Source organism: Cricetulus griseus (genome assembly GCF_003668045.3).
Source record: "Cricetulus griseus strain 17A/GY chromosome 1 unlocalized genomic scaffold, alternate assembly CriGri-PICRH-1.0 chr1_1, whole genome shotgun sequence".
NCBI lineage: Eukaryota > Metazoa > Chordata > Mammalia > Rodentia > Cricetidae > Cricetulus > Cricetulus griseus.
Window position 1 is genome coordinate 111,791,935 of NW_023276807.1, and position 25,776 is coordinate 111,817,710.

The window sequence follows — 25,776 nt, forward strand, 5'->3', positions numbered from 1 at the left end:
ACTCCCAACAGCTCTAGGATGTAAGAAAGGGAATCCTCTCTGCAGAGGAATGCTCGCTGCACAGGAGACTGGGTCTGATTCTTGCCACCACAGGACATTGGATCAACCACTATATTTTCCCCCTGAGTACAAATAGTAATACTAATAAGTTCCATGGGGTCACTGGCGAAAATGAAATTCAAAATAGAAAGGAAAATGCAGTGGTAAAACTTACAAAGAAATGACATTAAAATTATTTAAGCCAGAGTCTTTGAATATTCCATAACTGCCATGACCAGACCTATGGCAATAGAATTTAATAGGGTTTCCTCCATATTAAAGTTAATGAAGTAATATTTTTTCTTTGTGAAACTACATTCAAGTCACAATCTTATTTAAACTGCCTGCAAGTCTTTAAACTAAAAGCAATACTATTGAGCAGAAGGCTTCGAATGAGACTAATAAATGCATTAGTCTTAGAAAATAACTTTAAAAATAAAATATCAAAGTTACTAAGGCACCATTACACCCATTTTACAGCATGAATTGTGGAGAACAAATAATTTGTACAAACCAGAAAGTTATGAAGCGAATATTTTAAACACAAGTGAAGCAAAGCAAGGTGAAACAAAGCATATCTATATGATTTTCACATAGCCCTGTCTAGTTACTCAGGGAACACGGTAACAGTTTCATTAACTGCCCCTGGCTGTGCAGATATGAATCTCTCAAGGAACAGTGTTGAAGGGAAAAGAGCTTTCACTAAAGGCAAAACTAGCCAAGACTTTGCCATATGAAAATTTGTCAGTTATCAATACAATCTGACACCATTACAGAAACAATGGTTTCTGTCTTCTGTCACAAAATCAAAATTACCAGCTGCCCAAACCTATTGCTCAACTGGACACTGGAAGCTCATGTGGACCAACAAAGGAGACACACAACTTGACAATATTTAATGATTGAAAATACTGGGAGAAGAGGACTCAGAGCAAAGGGTACATCAGTCATGCAGCCTTCTGCAAGGTGGTAGGCAGTCCTTTCCCAGCCAGGGTGTGGAGGTTTCTTTCTGGATGCAATTCTATTTCCCACTAAGTCTTCTCCCTAACTTCCTCTGAGATCCCTGCCATGCATTAAAGATGGTCCTAAGCAATGATGATGTTCTAAAGATCTATTCAGTTTAAAGGTATAACTCTAAGAGTACAGCTATGGTTTCAACCAGCATTTCTAGGCAGGGACATTGGGAAACTTGGGCAAAAAAAATTAGACTGACTTAAATCTGTCTTAATTCTTTGTGCTGGCTAATTTTATATCAACTTGGGTGCTATAAGAAAGCCTGCTGAGCAAGCCATGGGAGCAAGCTAGTGAGCAGTGCTCTTTCATGGCTTCTGTATCTGCTCCTGCCCTGTGTGAGTTCCTGTCCTGACTTCCAATGATGAATAGTGTAGTAGTATGAAAGCAAATAATCCCCAAAAGGCATGGCCCTATTAGGAAATGTAGCCTTGTTGGACTCAGTGTAGACTTGGAGGGAGTGTGATCTTGTTGGAAGAAGTGTGTCACCCTGGGAGCTGGCTTTGTGGTTCTTTTCTCAAGCTTTGCTCAATGTGACAATCAACTTCCTGCTGCCTTCTGGTCAAGTTGTAGCCAGCACCACATCTGCCTGCACACCCCCATGGTCACTGACATGATGGTAATGGACTGAACCTCTGAAACTATAAGCCACCACCTCAATGAAATGTTTTCTTTGTAAGCATTCCCATGGTTATGGTGTCTACACCAAACAGTAATGTGGAAGCCTAAGTCAAACAGACCCTTTTCTCCCTGAGTTGCTTTGGTCATAGTGTTTCATCATAGCAATAAAAATCCTGACTAAGACAGTCTTCAATCTAATATTTATAATTTGATTTGGGATGGTTTGGAGAACACTACAAAGTAAAAGAAAACCTTTACCTAGGCATGATGGCACATAACTGAAATCCAGGTGCTTGGGAGACAGAAACAGGCAGATCATCCAAGAGTTCAAAGCCAGCCTTGTCTAGAGAATGAATTCCAGGCCAGCTGGGATATAAAGTAACAAATTGAGACCCTATCTAGAAAGAAACAAAAAGAAAAAATATCCTTGAAAGAAGATGCTCTTGAATGCCATTGAATCATCCCTAGAAACCATCTGACCAATTTCATCACTTTACATATAGGAAGGCAAAGGCCTGGAGAGATGAAGCTACTTGACCAAGATATCTCAGCAATTACCACCAGAGTAACTCCAAGAAATAAGTTCTCACCATTTCTAACCCTTTCCTTCTTTCTGGTCCACCCACAGCTCCTCAATAGCATCTAATCAGGAATGATGGCTTTATAAGCCACCTCTTTGAGCTTGACTGCAGAGGCAAAGAGAAAAAGAACATTTCCACCATGAATTTTCTCTCAGTCTAGACCAAAAGACACTTGTAAACAAAAACGAAAATGTAATCCAATGGAGTAAATGCCTCAGTAGGGGCTTCTACCAGGAGACAGGAGAAGAGAAGAAACTCCTTTTGAGGACAGAGGACATCAGTAAACCCCTCTAAAGATGACAAATACATAACTCTGAAAGCTCAAATAGAAGAAGCAAGGCATAGAACATGTACAATAGGTAGCTACGTGTTCTGAGCCCTGAGGAGGCTCCATATGCTATATGCTGTCGGTAGATATTATAATGTTGAGAGATGTTAGAAAATGTATTAGATCATATCTTAGATGAGCTACAAGTCTACCATCAAGGTGAGACCAGTATTAGCTCCTTATGAATACTAGGAAAAAATATCTTTGTCCTATATCTCTTCTAGCTTCTAGGTCATTGCTGATGACAATGACCATGATCTGTGCATATATCTCATGCATTCTCTGTGTGTGCATGTCAGTACTTCTCTCTCTCTCTCTCTCTCTCTCTCTCTCTCTCTCTCTCTCTCTCTCCATCTATCTATCTCTATCTATATCTCTATCTCTCCCTCTCTCCTTCCTCCTCCCTCCCTTCCTTTTTGCACCCCACCCATATATGTTTGTCATACTGATTTTTTTTTCTGTGTGGCATATGTGTGTTGCTATGCATACCTGTGTATAGATGCATGAAGGCTAGCAGAAGACAGAAGGTGTCTTGTTCCATCATACTATACCACATTCCCTAGAGAAATTGTCCCCAACTGAACTTGCAGCTAGACTGGCAGCCAGAAAGTCCCAGTAATTCTCCTGTCTCTGTCCACCCTAGTGCTATGACCACAGAAATATTTGTGGTCATGTGTTCTGGGGATTGAAACTAATGTCTTCAGGTTTACACAGCAAGCACTCTTATCTAATGACCATTTACCCAACTTTCCATGGTTAGTATAGAATGTTTTGTATAAGAACAACAGGTATGTTATCTTGCTGCCAATAACACTAATACCTATGGATATTTCATATGAAGTACATGTATCTAAATATGCATATTTTATATACACATGTAATATTTGTCTTTCTAATTTGATAATCTTTGTAAATTCCACATTTCTAAGTGAAGTCACAAATTCTAAGTTATAGGGGGTTATAGTTTTGGAAAGACACAACACAACCCAAATCATGAGACTTAGAAGTTTACCAGCAGAGGGTGGATCAGTTTGAAATTTCTCAGTAAAGACCAATTGAACACACTGAATTAGACTAATGGAAAAGGGGAATTTTGGATCAGGAGACCATGTAAATATTCAGAAAAGAGGGCACAAAGATTGGTCTCCTGCAGCAGTGATAAAATAGAGAGATAGGCATCAAGTCAAGGGATGGTTAATCCACAAAATTTTGGGATCAATTTAAAGCTAGAAATAAGGAGAATTGGAGACGCAAATGAACTTTTGGATTGTGGCAGAGAGGCATGGTAATATCTACAAAAAAAAAAGAAGCAGAAGGAAAAGAACAAATTGGGAAGCAGGAAGACTAATTTTAGGTTCAGACTTCTTAAATTGACATCATCTATTGTCTAAGTGCATCCAAGTGCAAATAGTGAGAAGGTGGTGCAAAGTACAAGAAAAAAACAGGTTTGATTGCCCCAGCTAGAGAAGAGCATAAAGCAGACTGGAGCTTAAGTTACAACAGTGAGTTCAGCATACATTCTGGGGTACATTATCCTTACAGAGTATGTGTGTGTGTGTGTGTGTGTGTGTGTGTGTGTGTGTGTGTGTGTGTGTGTGTGTGTACACTAACTCTTCCTCACTGGGTTAGTTGATAATTCATTCACTAATGAGCTTATTTTATTGAGCTTGCATTGGTTATCTTAGTTTGTGATGTTCATCAGAAGTACCTTGTGGAAGAAGACAACTACTTTCACAACACTTATACTTCACCAAAAGGAGAGAAGAAGAAAGCAGCAAGAAAAGAAAGTATCAGGTAGTAATGAAAGCTGGGGTGAAGGTAACCAATTAAATGATGGAAAATAATCGGGACCTATATTTGCAATATGTCTCTAGGTGCTCTCTAAAGAGATGAAATTTTCGGAGAGTCCTGAGTAATGAGAAGGAGCAAGGCATGCAAAGAGGTCTTGAGATGATTTTTAAAATAATATTATTTATTCTTTGAGAATATCATACACACATACAATGAATTTCAATCATATTCACACCCATGCCTTTCCTCCAACTCCTCTAACTCCTCACTCACATCCTCACCTTTTATGTCTTTTCTTTCCTTTTTAAAATAACCTACTGACTCCACTTAGTGCTGCATCTATCTATATAAACGAAGGTAGGGGCATCCATTCTAAAAGCATGGGAACACACCTGTAAAGAAAATTTATTCTCCCTACCGCGTCAGCCATCAAGTAACTCTCCACTGCTTCCTCAGCTACAGAAGTGACTCATGACTATCCCCATCATGTTAGAATGTTGACTGGCTTGTTGTTGTGAAGACAACAACAGCTGGCATGAGTTTACAAATACAATAGTTCTGTCACATGTGGAGATGCTGTCTTTCTCCAGCCCGCCTCAACTTTGGCTCTTACATTCTTTTTGCTCGCTCTTCCATAATGTTATCTGAGTCTTTTGGGGAAGTAGATGTGATATGGATGTCCCATTTATGTCTGAATACTTCACAGACACTTGTCTGCATTTTGACCAGTTGTCGGTCTCTGAATTAACTGACATCCACTACATAGAGATGCATCTCTAATGAGAACTAAAAGATGCATTAATCTATGTAAAAAGACATAAACATGTGGGAAACAGTTTTATATCATTTCCATTTAAGAAAATAATAGTAATATGTTCCTTCATAGGCCTATGAGTTCCCCAGCTCTGGGTTTCTAAACAGACCTATAGTTCCAGATATGAGTTTCATTCTGTGAAATGGCTCTTAAATTCAATCAGAAAACTGTTATTTATTTATTTTTTGGTTTGGCATACACCATTTATTCTTTTTTAAAATCTGTTTTTTATTTGAATTAGAAACAAGATTGTTTTACATGGCAATCCCAGTTCTCTTCTCCCTCCTGTCCTCCCCTACCACCACCACCCCGCAACTAAAAGCCTACCTGTCACATATCCTTTCTTCTATTCTTCCCCTCACTCAACCTTTCTGCTCCCTCATGACCTCTGCATCCTTCCTCTTCTTCCCTTCTCATTCTCATAGCTCCCTTCCCCCTCTTCCCATGCTCTCAATTTGCTCAGGGAATCTTGATCCTTTCCCCTTCTCTAGGGGACCATGAAAACTGTTATTCTTATAATATTATTGCAACTATTGTATCCATAGGCATATCTTGCCAGGTCAGTCATTATTGTAGCTCACCGTGTTTATGGATGGGTGAGGCTGTTGATATCCTTTTTCCTCCAGAAAAATGCAAAACATCTTCTAGTACTTAGATAAAAATCACAGACCCTTAGTTTTCCCCTAACTGTTACTATGCCCAGTTTTAACATCATCCTCTTTTATAGGCTACCTGCTTCTCAGGTCAGACTTTGAGCTACCCAACAACTCTGAGAATAGTACAAGGTCATTATGTCTCTTTGTAATAAATTGTCCATTGCATGGCCACTATTGTTCATACTTCTATAAACAATGAATTTTTCTGAGATCAAACTCCCTGAACTCTTTTTCTTAATCATAATTGTTCCCCTAATGATACAGGGAAACTTTCCTTCTTTGGGGTTTTGTTTTAAAGACAAGGATCTAGAACCTTGGCAGCTTCCCCTCGGGTTACATTTCCACCAGCAAAGCAAGGCTCCATTTGCTCCATATCCAGGTTTTTTTTTTTTGTACATATGGTTAGCCAAGAGTCAGAAGCACATATTAATGATGAATCAGAGTAATTTCAGATTTTGCTACACAAACAAACATACTGCCAGCATTTTAACCCCTTTCTCTTTTCTGCCCACTCTGTAAGGTTTCCATGCATCTGTCCTATGTGATTTGTTTTCTCTCCCACTGTGGACAGTGGAGCATATTTTGGTCCTGAGTTTTCTAACATGTGTCATCTGTTGTTTGCCATAATACATCACATTTGTGAGCATTCTGCACCAAAATAAAGCAAGGAGGAACAAGGCCTCTATTACTTTATCTGTCTGCATGGTGCCGATGTATTTGGTTTTTCTAGGCATGTTGGGGCTGCTCCAGTGCACTAACATGCTAACAATTCTGGAAAACACTGCATATGGCATTAGCATTTAGTGAGTAGTCATTAACTGTTTGCTCTTTCAGCAACCAGGATAGGCCCTGATGCCTCAAAATTGTGGTAGTTACAACAGAAAAAAAAATAATTTCTTAATTATTCTACATGTTAATGAGATGGTGGTGGTGAGTGGAGAGGTTGTTGTCAATTTAGAGACTGCCTCCAATCATAGAAAGAGAGAAAAGCAAGCTGAAGAGGTGAACACTAGTAATTACACTTTTATTCCCATGTTATTGATCAATGAAAGTTGTGTGTGTGTACCTAAATTGAAAAGAGGAAAAATGTATCCCTCTAAAAACTCTAGAAGGAATTTTAAAAAACACTGGATAATGCTAGGCTACATTTATATATCATAATAATTATTTTATTTATCAGTATGTCTTTCCTAGATCCAAAAATATATATAGCAGTCTCTCCCATATATAAAAGGTAATTGGGATATCTGAAACCATACAGAGTATCAAAATCTGTATATGCAGCTTTCTTCTTTACATATACATACTCAAATTTAATGCCTTTTTTCAAATTCATCAGTTAAAACACACAGTGCTATAGTTTTTGCTGACTTAAGTGCAACAATGAAACTAACATGAATTTATTCTTGATTCAGTTCCATAGATAGAAGATCCATTCTCACAATAACTTAGTAATCTATACATATAATTAGTTTCTTCCCTCTTAAGTTGGTTAATTACCAGCATCATTACACATGCACTTTGTAGTCACTTTTAAGTAAAATGTCAAGTACTTAAGTATAAGCACAATAATGCTGTTAGCCAATATGATATTAAGGTAGTTACTAAGTAACTACCCAACAGATATTGTATATAGTGTGGATGCCCTGAACAAAGAGATGATTGGAATCCTGGGCATAACAAAAATGGGTAACTCAAAACTTAATTATGCTTCTCAAAATGCCATGTAATTTAAATATTTATTTATTTATATTTGTGTATGTGTGTTTTGTGCCTATGTGAGTTTATATGCACTCTGTGTATGCAGGTTCCCATGGACACCACAAAGTGTTAAATCTCCTAGAACTGGAGTTACAGAAAATTGTAACCTGTAAACAAAATCCCAAGTCTTCTGTAAGAGCAGTACCATGATTTAAATAAAAATACCCATCATAGAATCATATATATGAATGTTAAGGGAAGAGGTGGAACCCTTTGATAGGATTAGAAGAATCAGGAGGTTAGAAGAAGTATGTCACTGGGAGTGGGTTTTGAGGTTTCAAAAGCTCATGCCAGGCCCATTCTCTCTCACTCTGCCTATGAATTGGGATGTAGAACTCTAAGATACTTCTCCACCACCATTTCTGCCTACATACTGTCATGGTCTCCATCATGATAATAATGGACTAACCTACATAACTGTAAGCCTTCAATTAAATGCTTTCTTTCTTCCTTTTCTTTATTTATATTAGAAACAAGCTTCTTTTACATGTCAATCTCAGTTCCCTCTCTCTCCCCTCCTCCTCTGCCCCCACCGAGACCCCCTATCCCAACCCCTTTCTGCTCCCCAGGGAGGGTAAGGCCTTCCATGGGGGATCTTCAAAGTCTGTCATATCATTTGGAGCAGGGCCTAGACCCTCCCCAGTGTGTTCAGGCTCTATGTGGAGAGGGTTCCCAAAGACCATTTGTGTACTAGGGGTAAATACTGATCCACTACCAGTTTCCCCATAGATTGTCCAGACCTCTAAACTGATCTCCTTGTTCAGGGGTTCTGGAACAGTCCTATGTTGTTTCCCAGCTATCAGTCTGGGTTCCATGAGTAACCCCTTGTTCAGGTCAGCCATTTCTTTGGGTTTCTCCAGTCTGGTCTTGAACCCTTGGCTCATCACTTCTCCATCTCTGCAACTGAATTCCAGAGTTCAGCTCAGTGTTTAGCTGTGGGTGTCTGCTTCTGCTTCCATCAGCTACTTGATGAAGGCTCTAGGATGGCATATAAAGTAGTCATCAATCTCATTATTGGAGAAGGGCATTTAAGGTAGACTCTAGACTATTGCTTAGATTCTTAGTTGGGGTCATCCTTGTAGATCTTTGGACATTTCCCTAGTGCCAGATTTCTCTTTAAACCTACAATAGCTTCCTCTATTATGGTATCTATTTTCTTGCTCTCTATTCTTCCCCTGACTTGATCTTGCTCTCTTGTGTCCTCCTCTCCCCTCCTCTTCTCCCCTTCTCTTTCTTCTAATTCCCTCTCCCCTCCCCCATGCTCCCCATTAGCCTAGGAGATATTGAACCTTTCCCCTTCTCCTGGGGACCATATTTGTCTCTCTTAGAGTCCTCCTTGTTTCCTAGCTTCTCTGGTGGTGTGGATTGTAGGCTGCTACTTCTTTGCTCTAGATCTAAAATCCATATATGAGTGTGTACATACCATTTTTGTCTTTTTGTGACTGGGTTACCTCACTCAGGATGGTTTCTTCTAATTCCATCATTTGCTGCGAATTTCAAGATTCCATTGTTTTTTGTTTGTTTTGTTTTGTTTTGTTTTGTTTTCTGCTGAGTAGTACTTCAATGTGTAAATGTACCATATTTTCTCCATCCATTAGTCAGTTGAGGGGCATCTAGGTTGCTTCTTGGTTCTGGTTATTACAAATAATCCTGCTATGAACATGGTTGAACAGATGTTGTTATTGTATGAATGTGCATCTTTTGGGTATATGACTAAGAGCAGAATTGCTGGATCTTGTGGTAGATTGATTCTCATTTTCCTGAAGAACCACCATACTGATTTCCAAAGTGGCTGTATAAGTTGGCACTCACACCAGCAGTGTAGGAGTGATCTCCTTTATCCACATCCTCTCCAGCATAAACTGTCATTGGTGTATAGTAGGAAATTACCAATACGGAGTCAGGTAGAAATATAAGGGTATTTAATAGGGAAAAGCCTTACTTACAGAGCGAACCAGCCAGCCGGTGGTAGTCTGTACAGCAAGAAGCAAAGAGAAACCGAAACCGAAAACGCAGTCCCCCTACTCACTCTGACCACACCCTCACAAGCCCTCAGGTACTCCTGTAGCCAGCCCCTAAGAAGGCGTGGCTACAGCTTCCCCTACATTGGTGTTTTTTATTTTAGCCATTCTGACATGAGTAAGATATTATCTCAGAGTTGTTTCTTTTATAAGAGTTTGTAATTGTGTATCTTTATAGCAATAGAACAATGACTGTGGCAAAAGTTGATATTAGGGACTGGGGTATTTCAGTAACAGGCCTAACCATGCTGTTTGTTGGAGGGATATAGAAGACTTTGGACTTGAAATAGTTGGACACTTTAAGCTTAATGGACCATCCTGGTAGGAACATAGAAGACAGTATTGAGGGCAATTTGAATGGTGAGGACTCAGCTCAAGAAGTTTCAGAGGGAAAGAAGATTAGTAAGTGGCCTAGAGACCATTCTTGTGATATTTGGCAAACAATGTGGCTGCTCTTTTTCCTTGTCTGAAAAATCAGCCTGACACTAAATTGACAAATTTTTGAATTAATGGCTTTGGCAGATATTGCAAGACAACCTAGTGTTGACTTTGTTGTGTGGTTATTAGTAACCACTCTTATGTAGATCTATAATGACAAAGAAAAATACAAAATGTTCAGTGTGAGGAGAGAAAGAGCACCAGGAAAGGTCATAGTGGAACAAAATCCTGTGCTCAGGGAGATAAAAAGCTTAAAGAAATCCCTGCTCTTAAATGGAATAAAGAGAGTGGTGACCTCACAGCAAGACCCTGCCAAGCTTATCTTCCAACTTGTGAAAAGGGATTAAAGGGAAGTTTAAGCAGAAAAGGAACCATAAGCAACATAAAGCTGATGAAGATATAATTGAAAGAGGGGGTAAAGTTCCAACCCTATCAAGCAAGAGAACTTGACAACCTCAGCCATGTGGTTCTGGCATTAGAGTCAGTTATGTAGTAAAGGGATTATGGAATCTCCTTCTGAAGCTAAGGAAATCTGCTGAGACCAGGAGTATATCAGGGATGTCTGTTCAGACAATGCCCAGAGAGGACATTCCATGAAGCTGTGAAGGTGAAACCTGGATTGTTTTGGAAGCCCCATGATGTTAGAGATTTTCAAAGTCATAAGGTATCTGCCAAGGAAAGCTGCAGACTGTGTGGAACCAATCCAAGACAGAAAAGTGTGTTGTAGTCAACAAAAATGAAAGGATTGGAGATCTGAAAAGAGTCATCTGACAGCAGACATGGAGATACATAATGTGGACTTTGCTGGGTTTTGGTATTGCTTTATTACAGTACTTCCTCACTATGATCCCTTTCCTACCTTTTGGAATGGTGATATATATTCTGTGCCACTGAATGTTGGAAGTGTGTGGTCTGCTTTTTTATTTAGATTTTATAAGGGGTTAAATTTAAGAGATTACCAGAAGTCTCTTGAACTTTGAACCTTAAACAGTGTTGAGACTGTGATAGACTCTGAGGACTTTTGAAGTTGGACTGATTATGTTGTTTGCATTATGTGGCTTCATACCAATGGGGCCAGGGAATGCAATGTGATGTTTTGAATAGAAATGGCCCCATAGGCTCATATATTTGAATGCTTGGTCACCAGAGAGTGGAACTCTTTGATAGGATTAGAAATATTAGGAGTTGTGGTCTTATTGGGGGAAGTGTGTCATTGGGAGTGGATTTTGAGGTTTCAAATGCCCTTGTCAGACCCAGTATTTTTATCTCTCTGCCAAGAATGCAGAACTCTCAGCTATTTCTCCAGAAATTCATCTGTCTGCATGCTGCCATGCTTCTCACCATGGTGATAATGGTCTAGCCTCTGAATCTGTAAGCAAGCCCCAAGCCCCAACTAAATTCTTTCTTTTAAAAGAGTGCCTTGGTCATGATGCCTTTTCACAGAAACAGAACAATGACTAAGACGAGCAGTAAGTAATCTTAACTGCTGAGCCATCTCTCTAACCCCTGACTTGCAATTTAAAGCAGGATAATTGTTTTTTTTTTTTCTAGAAATTGCTATTTAGTATTTTCACGAAGTGGTTGGAAACGGATTGCTGAAACTGTAGAAAGCAAGCCTGTGCACAAAGAAAGAGTGCTATGTTTCTCATCAGTCAACCAAGAAAAACCATTCTTACTTAGAATGTTAAAGACACAGTTTAGATGATACCCTTCTCTGAAATCACTCAGAATAATTCCTGCTCCCTTCTTCCCCTCCAATAGCTGTCTTACATACCTAGTCCTGATTTCATTTACTCAGTGCCCCTACCTTACACGCTTTTACTTGCATCTATCTAGCTGCTCTTCTTGGGACTTTGCCAAACTGAAGTTTCAACGTGCTTTTGTTTTTTCTCAGCACTCATCCTACTCTCTCTTCTTTTGTTTGCATCATCCATCCGACTCCACATATGCACCCCAATCTTGGCAAGAACTGTTTCTTACAAATGAAAAGCAAATAGAGAGAAATTTGGACAATAGGATAGCAGTGTGGAATCATGTTGCAGTGTACTACCTGGAGATCACAAACAGAACCCAATATATCTTCAAAACAATGTCAGCTTCCAGCAATTTTCTAGAATAATAATTAGGTCTCCACAGGATAGAGGGTGAGGAGAGGTTTTGCTTTTCCTTTCCCCCTTTGCAACCGGCTATTCTAAGTGGGGAAGCTGGATAAAATGACTGTAGCGGCATGATGCTGGCCCACTTTAAAGCTTCTATTATGCAACCCAGTTGCATAAGCTATAAGAGCAAATAACATATTCTCAGGAACAAATTCTAGTGAATCAGCTCATTTTAGATTCACATCTTCATCTGTCTCTGAAGTGGCTTATTTAAATTTTAATAGAAAATGTTGGATGTGGCGCTCCAGTGGAAGCAATGAAAATAACACTGTTTATCCCCAAGATAAAATTGTGTTGGGAGTTGCAAAAACAGAGAGAAAAATATGATGCTAATTTCTTGAAAACAAACCTTCTATGTCCCACTTTGTAGAAACTGGACAAAGCAATATAAACTCCATTGTACTGAACAAAGCAAAAATGGATTCTTTAGTGACTCACTATCTTTTCATGTGTAGATTTTTAAAAGCAATATTCTGAAATAGAAAAAAATCCTTTTTGGAAAAGTAAAAAAAAAACTTACAAGACAAATGTTTGCCATTTCCTAGGAATAGTAGGGGTAGAGATAGATAGAAGGCAGCATGGGGTAGTAGGAAGGTCTTGTAAACTAAAGATCAGGAATCAATATTACCATGTCCTCTTTCTATATATGTGATCATGGAAAGGGGGATAAATGGTGGTGGGACACAAACTAGCCTCTCCAAGGGAGAGCCTGCAAGGTGCTGTCATGAAGAGAAAATGTAGAATGTGGAAAGTCACTTGCTTAGTTTGGTCATACCAAATGTCAGCATTCTTCATTTATTTAGTTATTTATTTATCTGTTTATTTGGGGTTTTTTTGTTTGTTTTTCAGGACATTGTTTCTCTATATAGGCTTTAACTGTCCTTGAATATCCTGGAACTCACTCTGTAGACCAGGCTGGCCTCCAATTCACAGAGATCCTCTTGTGTCTGCCTTCTGAGTGCTGGGATTGAAGACATATACCATCACCACCCAGGTGATCTTCACACTTTCTAGAATAAGGGTTAGCCAACCAGGACCGATGGGCCACATCTGACCAGCTTCCTGTGTTTGCAGGCAGTTTCACTGGAACACAGACATGTCCATTGCTTTACATATATCTGTGGTTTATTTTTCACCATAGTCATAGGATCCTGTAATTGCAAGATAGTGTTTGTTTGGAGCCCATAATATTTACTCCTCAAATTTTTCTGAAAAGTTTACCAACTTTTGCTCCAGACAGTTCTGAAATTTAGGTTTCATATCAGGTAAACCCAGCTTCCCCACTCCTGTATACAATCAGCTACCAGATCCTGTGAATTCCATTCCCAAATTACCTAGTAAGTCTTTGTGTCACAATCCATTTCTATAGCCACCATTGTGGATGTGGTGACTACTATTACTGAAGCCATTGACACACACACACACACACACACACACACACACACACACACACACACACACTACACGTTATTCAAGTGAGCTTTCTATGAAAACCATGCCAAATTTCTACTTATGACAACTCACAGGTATACCATCGCTTTTAGAATAGAATGAAAAATCTTGAGAGCGACCCTATTGAACTAATTTTGATTTAAGGTTCATTTACGTGATATATTTTGGGGTTACCAACCTTCTTTCAGCTTTGTATTGAAGGATGGCAGCTTCTTTGGGCCCCAAAGAATACTCATGAAGATTCCTGCTCTAGGAATGGAATTCTTCTTAGTTTCCATCCTCTTCACCTGGAAAATACTCACTCATTCCACAAGCCAGAGAATAAATGTCATCTTCTCAAGCAAACTAGCCTTGTTTTCATTTTGTCTCCTCTCTTCTAGATCATGCTATGAAAATGCTTCTGTAGTGATCATAAAAATTGGTAATAATATTGTGAATGCTTTGGCTTCTATAACATTTTCCTCTAGAAGTTCAGTGTTTTTTATTTGTTTGCTTATTGTGGGGAGAGTTTTCTTTCCCTCCTGTTAGTTTCCAAATAGCTGACACAGAGTCTTAATATTAATTATGAATGATCATCCAACAACTCAGGCTTTTTACTAGCTAACTCTTACAGTTATGTTAACCCCATATTTCTCTTTTTTAAATTATTCAATTATTTATCAGACATAGGACCTCATGACTATAATACAAAGGGGAACCTTTTTTTAACTTTAAATTTAACTTTCAAATATACCACCTATTTCTTATCTATTCTTTGCCACGTGGCTTGGAACCTTTTCTCTTGCCCATCTTGTTTCTCTCTGTGTTTGCTATTGACTCTGCCTACTCTGCCCTTCTACCCAGCATTTTCAGCTTGGTTCTTCCACCTAACCATATTCTATCCAGCTATTGGTCAGTTAGCTTCTTTATTAAACAAATGACAGAGACATATATTCACTGAATGTGTAAAGGCATATTCCACAGTTTGTTTTGTTTTGGGGGGGGTTAGGGAAGGAGGGTAGAATGAAACTATGCTGATGGAAATTGCTGTATTCCAGCACATAGAGCATCCCTTTGGAGCAGCAGAGACTAGTGGTTAAGAGAGAGAAAACCTTACAACTTCTCTTTTACTTATCATATTTTTTTTTACCAAACCATGCAATACTATAGCTCCTCCTAATTTTATACTTATGTAAAACTCAAAATAATGATATATTGTGTAATAGCACTTCACAGTCACACTGTGTTGTGAGCACAAGATTCTGTAATACATGGGAAACATTTTGAATGTTACATGACGGTTTGCTATTTTGACTATGGAAGTTTGTCAATAAATTTAGAATAGAAGACTAGAGATGTAGCTCAGTGGTAGAGCAGAACATTCACTTGTCATATATGAGGCCTTAAGTTTGATTCCCAGCACAACAGAAAAATAAGTTCTTCCCTTCAATCTCCAACTGAGGATTTTGTGGGTGTGTAATATCTGAAGTTTACATCCATATGCAAATAACACTGGACTGCTTGAATTTTCCTCCTGAGTCCTGTGTATTGCATGACTCCTTGCTGTTCAAAGTCTCTAGTCTCCACACTGCATCCTAGTAGTCAATTAGAAGAACTCTTTCCAAAGGATATATGCACCCCAAAGCCTGCTCCTCTTCTCTTCCTTTCTCAAAAAACAACTGAATGAAAATTAACTGCTCTTTTCTATGTAAAATAATGAACTGGGTATGTAGAGTAATAGTTATGAAGATAGGTAAATAGATATATAGATAGATGAGATTGGATAGATAGATGATAGATACATAGAGATAGATAGATAGATAGATAGATAGATAGATAGATAGATAGATAGATATGAATGGTTATAATTCTTCTTCACACTTACATATGCAATGCTTTGTATATATAAGTCACTGCCTCAATACTCCTCAACATGCTGTTTATATTTTGGTGTGCTGCTTGTATCAACTTTATTTTGATATTTCTAGGAATCTATTCATATCTTAGCCAAATTAAGAGATCAGCAAGGATGCCTTACTCACTTTGAAATGACCTAAATATTTTGTCTTCTCTACAGGCAGTAGGTGCTTATGAGACACTTATTAATTTGCTCCTTGTGGTTAAAACATTTCAGTGTCATGAGCATCTATTGCAACTCAGTAGGCTTTTGGGCACATGTTTGTGGAGTAGTGCCAAGATCTTTGGTATCAGTTCCTTACTTTGTAAAATTACACTTGAAGAGCCAGTGCAACTCAATGTGAAAGGGACAAGGCTTTGCCATTTCTTAGGTCAGAGAGGAAGGCAAGGAGCTTAGTTTTGAATACCAATGTGGGAATGAACCAAGCAGACTGTGGAAGTGTATGTGGCAGGTATAGACTTACTTCTCAGTCCTTCCCCAGGCCTTCACAGGGCCCAATAGAGAACCTCTAATTTTTAACACATTAGCCCTTACCCTCAACAAGATGTCATTACGGCTCACTGGCATACCACCCACTGTACTATTCTTTTCTTTGTGAAAATATGGTCTTCATGACACTCTAGGCACACACAGTATGTAGCAGTACCATGTGTGGAGCAGTGGCTAAATACTAAAAATGCAACAAGAATGAACCGTTTGTTCATTAGAGCTCATAGTCTAAGTGGAAAAGAGAGTGGTCCATAAAGAATTAGAGTCACAGACACCAAAATCATGGATGTCAATAAATATGAAAAGTTATTTGTATAATATAAGTGCTACAAAAATATTTCTTGCAGTAGAAATTTTTTATGTATTTATCTGTGGCTGTCCTTGACCACTACTAAGTCCAACTATAGGGCAAAAGCCTGGAGATTTGGATGAATGACAAGACTTCTGGTCCTTTTTTGAGTGAATGTCTCTCACCTTAGTTGTGGAGCAGCCTAATATACAAACTTACAAAGACCCCAGGTATAAGGGTTCACAACAGGATGTTGATGCTAGTGGGGTGAGATCAGGAAAACAGGAGGTACCTATGGTTATGCTAGAAAACAACACATAGAGACCCAGTGGGAGTTGTGTCCCAAGATCTCCCCATTCTTTATATATAACAAAACAGTTATCAAGTAAGAACTATAATATTTAAAGAAAATATTTTATCAACCATTCTATCTTAGTGTGTTACTATAATTATCTGTTTTCAAGTCCATCAAGGACAATAGAAGAATAATATATAAACTCTAGAAATGACAAAGACATCTTGTTTCCTAGACAGTCACCCAAAGTTTCTCCATAACATTGGGGCATCCATCTTTAACCTACATGCCACAATGTGTCTGGCAGAATTCTCAGCAAAGCAGGAAATTCTAAACTGTCCACCTGCATTGGCAGTTTGTCACCTTTTTTCTGTTTCCTGTAGAATGACTGGCAGGCTCTTCCGTGAAGCTGGAACCCTTTTAGGGCTGTCCATCTTGTTTCAGCAGTCACTTTCCTGTGGTTTCTGCATGTCTAGTTTATAAAGCAACAGTCAAACAGTTCAGGCAAGAGTAGTTTCTTGCCCAAATGGCTAATCTTGCATGTCAAGGGCAAACTCTATAACGAATTTCTTCAATGTCCTTCTTCCTCTCAGATGTAATTGGTGTGCCAGGAGCAGTTGTGTCTCACTGTCAAGAAAAACCCTAAACCATTTAAATGCCATGTATTCTGTAGGTCTTTGAAGGGTTTGAGGAATATCTATATATCTAGAAAACCTAACTATTATCAACAAATGAAGATCCATTCCAATACAAAGTATCAACAAATGAGGATCCATTCCAATACAAAGTATCATTTCTATATCATAGTCCTCCTTTTTCCTTTAAAAAGTGATCAACTGTAATCAATACCATTTTTAAACAACAGATTTAAATGAAAACAAATATTCGGATCACCTGGGCCACTGCTTCAGGGGGTTTTGCCCCATCAAATCACACCAGTCTGGAAGGAATCCACAGCCCTTCACCCTCCATGGAAACAAAGGCAGAAATTCCCCTCCCAAGTAACCTGTACTTTAACAACTGTTGCTCCTTCCCCAGCAATTAAATGATTCAAAGACAACACAATAGCAATACTCTATTTCTTTTACTTTTACCTTTTTCTTTTGTTAACAGTCACACATTTATGATCATCCTTCATACACACATGTTTGGCCACACCATACATACAGAATATATATACATCTTTTGTAATTAAAATCTCTTGTTAATTTTATCTTAATGTCAGGAAGGGAAACAACCATTGCTGTCCATGGGATTAACCATATGAACAAAACTCACAAAGGAGAGGAGGTGCAGGGAGGGATGGCCCTCTTTACCAAAGCTTGGCATCTTTGGAGGGTCTTGAGGACTGCTGCATCCTGTCCTCAAGGATGCAGCAGTCCATTCCTGTATGGCTTTTTGCAAGGCTTGGGTCTTTTCTTTATCCACTTGGACATATTCTACTTTTTCATTCGATGCAACAGATGATGTGGATGGTTTGTGATGAGGGCTTGAGGAGACCAGATGGAAGTCCAGGGCTATGCAATTCACATTGCCAGTACTCTTTTTTGGAGCTGGGTTGTTTGTGCCACTGGGCACAGGGGATGAAGACACTGGATTCTGCATAGGGACATAGCTCTCCTCGCTGTCTCCAGAGTCTGTGTTGGTGATCCTTTGTGTGGAGATGGAACAGCAGCACTTGGAAAAGCTGGAGTTTGACTTGAAAGGGAGCTCTTTGATAATTGTCCTCTGCTCATTCCATAGACAGCTGGGAGAAGAACCTAGGTTTATGGGCACATGGTGGTCATCAGAGCTGGTACTGTCTGATCTACCCACAGTAGTCTTTTCTGGAGATTTAGCAGACTGCCTTGTGTTGGGTACTTGTAGTCACTGACTGGAGGTCTTTGTTGAGGGCTTCCCCAGTGAGGTATCTTTGTCTGACTTAGCTTAGGTTGCTGTGGTGGGCGAGCTATGTCTGAGTCCACTAGAAGATCTAGTATTCCAGAACATCTGGGTCACCACTCATTTGACCTCTACTTAATCCAAAGTTAAAATGAAATCTTACCAGTACCTTGTCTCTTTCAACTTTCTCTGTGTATTTTCCTTTGAGACAGTACTTCTCTATTCCAATCCAACTCTCTCAGTAGGTGAGGTACCCCTTTTCCAGTGCCTTTACAATCTAACTCTCTTAGGAGTTGAGGTGTCTATTTTCCAGTACTTTTTCCAATCCAACTCTCCTAGGAGTTGAAGCACCCATTTTTTAGTGCCTTTAACAATCCATCCTCATAACTCCTTACTTGCTAGCCAGCCTTCCAAGGACGATCTCTCGGGGTCCCCTTTCTTTCCCAGTCTCGGGGGGACCTCCACTTGTGGCTGCCCTTGGCCACCACTAAGTCTGGGTATTGGATAAAAGCCTGGAGATTTGGATGAATGACAAGACTCCTGGTCATTTTTTGAGAGAATGTCTCTCACCTTTATTATGGAGCAGCCTTATATACAAACTTACTAAAATCCCAGATATTAGGGTGTTGATGCTAATGGGGTGAGGTCAGGAAAACAGGAGGTACCTGTGGTTGTGCTGGGAAACAACACATCGAGACCCTGTGGGGGCTGGGTCCCAACATTTATCTATAGGAAGTCACATTATAGGAATGCAAATGCAGTATATATGTATGTGCATTAAAATGTGGCTCAGAGTTGGACTTGAGTTTCTCTGATGAAAACAAAAAAAAAAACGTTTCTATACATGTTTTAACTATAAGTTTACTTTTTCTAATTTGAAGAGTACAATATACTGATATTAGCAATAGTCAACATGTTAATGAAGAAACTTATTTACATCTAGAAGCCAAAGGAGGCCAGATACTGTCTCCAGATTCTAATAGGGAATCTGCATGTGGCCTACACATGATTAAGTGGGAGCTCCTAGAACCCATGGAACCTTTATCCTTCAAGCAATAACTTACAGTCTTGGGAAGTAGAGGGGATTTATCCAAAAAAATGTTTCATGGAGCCACTGGAGTGATGATGATAAATATCCTGAGATGGTAATGAAAGCTTCTTACAACTGTCTCTGGTATGGCAGTGGGTGGGCTTGACTTCCTTTGATGGCTATCCCTTTCTAGGACTGTTTTGTTGGCCTTACTTCAATTCTGTGAGCCTTTATTTTACCTCCCACTAAATTAATTTTATATTTAAATAAGCCAGAAGCTGTTTCTGTGGCCTTCAAATATTGAGAGTGGTAACTAATATATGTAACTAACACTTTTTGTTAACTTTACATTTTTTCTCAGAATAATTTTATTTAATGGCAACATTCCAGCATGGAATTGTTTTTCTGAAATCCAAAACTCTAAGAGAACCTAAATGATAGTTATTCTAACCAAATGGACACTTTAATGATAGCTATTATCAAATCAACCTCTAATAATGTCTTAATTTGTCATGGTTTAACAGAAACAACATGACCCAACAGACAGAAAACACTGTATGCATGATGTCTCAGAAACAAGTTCTTCTTAAGTTATGATAGTTCTTAGTCATTTATATGAATCAAGACAGACAAAATGGCATTTAATGTTGTTTAGAAGCATCAAAGTATGATTAAGCTTGTTTGTACAGTTATATGCATCCACTTTCTAAATCTGCATAAAAATGGAATTTTATAAAGCCAGGGAAAATGTCTCAAAATTTATGTAGAAAATATTTAGGATAAATCAAGCCAGTTCCCTTTTCTTTCTTCAATATCATTTTAACTTTGAGTGTTGACTAACCAAAAGCATGAAAATGTCCTATAATAAAATCTATCCAATGACCTCTTCTATGCATCTAGTTCAAAAGTAAGTAAACTGAGGTTCATGAGAGCTACATACACCATGTGGAAGATGTTTCATGATTACTCATTTCTCTGGCTTCAGCCTAGTTTGTTTCCTTAGAGTCACAGTCTTTAGGGAACTCCTCATTTTCGTATGGATTCAGAAATCCATAAGTGAGTTTTGTGAACCCAGTCAGCACATTGATATCCTACAGTGAAGGAGCTTCCCAAGAAAGCTTACCCCTCACAAGGATGGAAGATGGGGGTCATAGAAAATATCATAGATGACAGCAAGTGAAAGACTGTGTCTTAAGTGACAGCAGCATGGGAAAAAGGTTAGGTATACATGTTCAGCCATGTGTCCTTAATGGAGAGTCCCTCCAGGCCTTAGGAAATATCACATGGATACACTGAAATTTAAATTGCTAAAAACTTTTTGATTAAATTTGTTGACAATTTTATACATGTTTATAGTATATTAGGAATTCTTTCTCCCACGACACCTTCTTTTCCTCTCATTCCTGTGAGTTCCCTTCCATCCCTAATAGCTCCTTTCCCAAATCCATTAGTCATTGTTGCTATTTTATGTCCCATTTAATTAAGCAGGATGATCTGTGAGAGTGTTGGATTGAACCATCTTTTGATGTATGGTGGGGTAACCAATGGGTACACAACTTCAGACAATGTCTCTTCTCCCTTCATCTATCAGTGGCAAAAAAGTTGAGAAGTGAATCAAAAAGTTTGGCAGAAACATTTAAGTAACTTCCTCATATATGCTTGGCTGTTGATGGACCCATCTTTTTCTCCAGGTCATAGTATTGTAACTCCTGTTTACCTAAATGACTACCTTGTCCCCATAGTTCAACAAGGGCATCTGTTCATGCTGCTACTGCTGCTGCTGATTCTGCTACTGATGCCCTAGACCCAAATACTGACTTTATGACTAAGAATGCCAGTATCAGGAGTCCCAGTACCATACCCACATGTCCTCATCAGACTTTGACAAAGGCCACTGTTGCAGCACTGTTGACCACTTCCACACCAGTCTTTGATCTCTGCCCAGTTTCTTTGCACACATTATCTTATTCATATCTATGACAATACAATCGCTACCAATTAGGATCTGCCAACTAGATAACTACCTCTCTGTTTCTTTAAATAAGCAGCTGAACAACATTAACATGAATTGGAAACATACTGTGTATATTTAAAACCTTTCTTTGTTATTTAGTAGATGTGATACTTTGTCCTTTGCTCCAGCATATTTTCCCATCTATAAGAGGTGCCACAAGGAACTGAAAAAAGATAACTATGAATTGTTTAACTTTGTGCCTTGCATATTGTAAACTGTCAAATAAGTGTTTAACAGTGTTTTGCTATTATAGCATGCTTTAACTTAACAGGTGGTAAACTTAGATTTTGCTCATCATGAATTTTTACTGAATACTAAAGATATAATTAGTGTGACAATGCCAATACTGAATGGAAGACCATAGATTGAGAAATATCATGAAATTCTGGGTTAGTTTACAAGAATCCATGTAACCCTATAGGAATTTTGTAGAGGTTAAAGGTCAAAAGAAAATGAAATTAGGTAGCTATGGACCCACATCTATGGACCCTCATCTATGTCCTTAACAGAGATGTCAAGGGATCTGGGAGGATAGATTTTGGGATAAAAGCAGCTATGTGAGAGGACAGGTTTTAGCACTGAACCTATCATAATGTTACTTATTAAGGGCTTCATAGGTCACACTTGCCCAGTAGTTAGATTTCTGGAATAGTTGGGAGACATTCTAAAGAAAAGCCAATCCTTCCTAAGGTTAGAATCCCATGATGGGTTACAAGTAATAATCCCTAGTAAATTGTTCCTGAATGTACAAATACAACATACCAAAATGACATGTTATAGAACCAACAGAAAATGAATGAAAGGCACAGATTTGAACATGCAGCAGTAACTATACACACACACACACACACACACACACACACACACACACACACACACACGCGCGCGCACGCGCGCGCGCACGCACCTTTTCTGTTGCTTGAAACATGGAGTCTTCATTTATACTCATTGTTATTAATAAGAACTTTACAGAAAGAAAAACAAGGGAAATATGGTAATGAGAAAGAAAACATATAAGGAAGTGTTCTTTAATGAGCAAGCTGGAAAAGTCAGATGAACTCGTCTTATTTTTGGCTATAAACCTATTCTTTATTCACTAAATATTATTGTCATACTTCTATAGTTTCCATGATGCCTGGGAACATACTTCAGTGAAATGTATTGATATTCAATTCAGTAAACCTACTTTGAGCACTTACTAGACTAAAAGCACATGGCTGGGTGTGTTGCAACCTATGAAACTCAAAAAGTGCATTTCTTTCTTTTTGCCTCATCCATTCCTGCTAACATAATCACCATGTATCTCTTGTGGTATATAGTGCTCAATCTGTAGGAATCACTCAATAAGTATGTGCTTGATGAATATATAGATGTGTCTATTAGAACACAATAGAGGAATACCATGCTAGCAGTAGGCAGCTAGACCTCCTTCTTTACAAATGATTCACACCAGTGGAAAACTGGCCAGGATTTCAAAGACCATTAGTATAAAATTTGTTTCTGCCAGGCCTGTGTCCAACCTTTTGACATTGCGACACAAAGTTGTCACTTACAAAGTTCATGCTTCTGAACCTTACAGTCTACTTACAGAAAAGAAAGGAACGTTTTTAGTTTATGATTTTGTGCTGTGATGCATTCATAGCTGTACTGGGGCAATGACAGTCCCAGGCAGTTCTCATTTGTTTTTGATAGTTGTTTTATCATCACCTCAGTTCACCTCAGTTCAATTGTGGGACCTTCCCCCTTCTGTGTCCCATTAACACATCTACTGAAATATTTGCCAGTAGGTTTTGACTTCACCAAAATACTTCTGGCCATATCTTTTGTACAAAGTCTGTTTTTCAGAAAGGAGCCTCCAGCACATACATAGTTGGTTTCAGGATTGGTTCAGCTCTGCCTTCCCACTCTACCTTACTGGCTTAATGGAGTGTTGCTATGGTCAGAACTTTGTGCCTTTAGGATAATTTCTCTGAAGAAAATTAGGCCACTGGAAGAAAGTTATGAAAATATCTGGTCATCCAAGTGGAAAAGAAATGAATGTCTCAACTAAGTTAGTAATGGGGAGGCAAAAGGAGAAAGAAATGAGAAGGATATTAAAGGAAGCAAATGGCCTGGAAAAGCGACTGTGTGAGATTCAAATTCAGCCAGCTGGAGTGGCCTGGTCATCCATAAAGCACTGTGCTGTATCACAGAAAATGGCCTTTATGGATCAGAGGCGCCATGAGAGATGCCGGGGGAGGATGAGGTGGACTCTAAGTCCTCAATAACTATGAGGAACAGGATGGGATGCCAGTGGGGAGATATGAATGGGAAGCATGTTAGGAACATCATACACAACTGTGGGCTCTGTAGTCTCCCTCATGCGAGACTGATAAGGTAAGAAAAAAGGGACATGCACTTGCTGCTCCTGTTTTCACAGCACCCACTCCCTTCTAAAGCCATCTGTCTTTGCTCTAAGTATTTGAATAACTGATTCTGTAGTAGTGGCTTTACCCTTAGGCCCTACCCTAAGATGAGGGTGGCCTGAGTGGTTGGTTTAAATCTGGAAAAAAAATCCAATTAGAATCTTAAAATATTGTGCTGTCTATTCTAAAGCATGATGATGAAGCCTTTTGTTGTTGTTGTTGAGCTAGAATGAATGCACTAGATTCCCTCCCCCTTCCACTCCCTTCTACCCCACTCCCACACACTGAAGGTTTCCCAAGCTTCTTACAGTTGTCAGTTGTATGTAATAAAACTCAGTGCCAACTAGCTTAAGAGCTTAAGACAAAAGAGAGAGAGTTTAACCTGGTTCCCAGGGTACTCTTCCTTCCTTTATCCCCCCAATAACTCTGTCACCCTTGTAGAGACTTCAGCAGAGTTGAGAAATGGAGATAGTAACTCCCCTCTGAGAAAAGATATATGTTCTGTCAATTACACAACTATCACCATTTCTCCATTTCTGCTTTGGCACCACTTTGTACATTCTTTGAGAGACAGGATCCAGGACAGATCCTTTGTGTTGCATACATGCATACATGCCCATTCCATAAGGAGTGCTACTGATTTGACCTATGCTTGTTTCTTGTTCTCTTCCTATCCTGAGCTTTTTCAAGAGGAGAACACAGGTCTGTGATTGGACAGAGATTAGAATGAACCAACAGCACTGTATAGAAGAGCTGAGAAATAGCCACAGTTTCTGCACTGAAAACTACTGTGCTTGATTCCAGGGTTTGCAGGATGAGCTGCCATTCATATCTAGGTACTGAACTGTAGCATTAACCAAAACCTACCCACAAACCTAAGGTGTCACACGCTTCTTCTGATATCAGGTGTATGTTTAGGGTAACATGTCCATCTCTGAACACCTTCTGTGAGGTAACTATCTGGGGGACCACAAGGACAATGGAGTGAGGGCTTTGTTTTTTTAAGACTATAGAAATGCATATTTAGTAACTGGCTGAAGTGATTTGGATATAAATATTTATTTTTTACCTGGACATGGTGGCACTCGTCTAAAATCCCAGCAATTGGGAGATCAAGGCAGAAGGATCAGGAAGGCATTCATGTCCAGCCAAGGCTACATGAGACCCTACACAAGAAAACACAGAAGGTAGAAATGCTCATTTTTAAACAAAATTGTTGAATCGCATTAGTTATACACATTAATACTTCTATTGTAGTATTTGCATCCATGTCGGTCCCATGATTCTATCATATCTCCTCTCCTTACTATTCTTTCTTACACCCATCTATACTCTTTCCCCTACAAAACCCTTTCTCCCTTCCTAACTAGAAAGAAATATTTAAGTAACATTAAACTTTTGAATCTACATTTATGAGAGAACTCATGTTATAGACATATGTTAGGGGAAATCAGGAAACCACAAGAAAACTTTCTGAATGAACCCAGGGACTAGTTCAATAAACACAATTGCAGGGGAAACTCTGGGCTTGTCATAAAAATAATTACTCACATCTTCTAAACCTTTTCCAGTTGCAAAGATTTTACTCACAGGCTCTTGTCTGAGTTAATGAGAGCAGGCATTGTAATTTTCATCTCCTTTTGACAGCTGCTGAAATTAAGGTACAGAGTGGTTACGCAAATTTCTAAAGGTCAGATGGCTAATAAATGGAGAAGGTCAGATACAAAAAGATAGCATCCTGTCTGTCCAGGAAGCAGTAAGAAGAAAGCTAGAATCTGAGGTCAGAGGTTATAAGACATTGGCC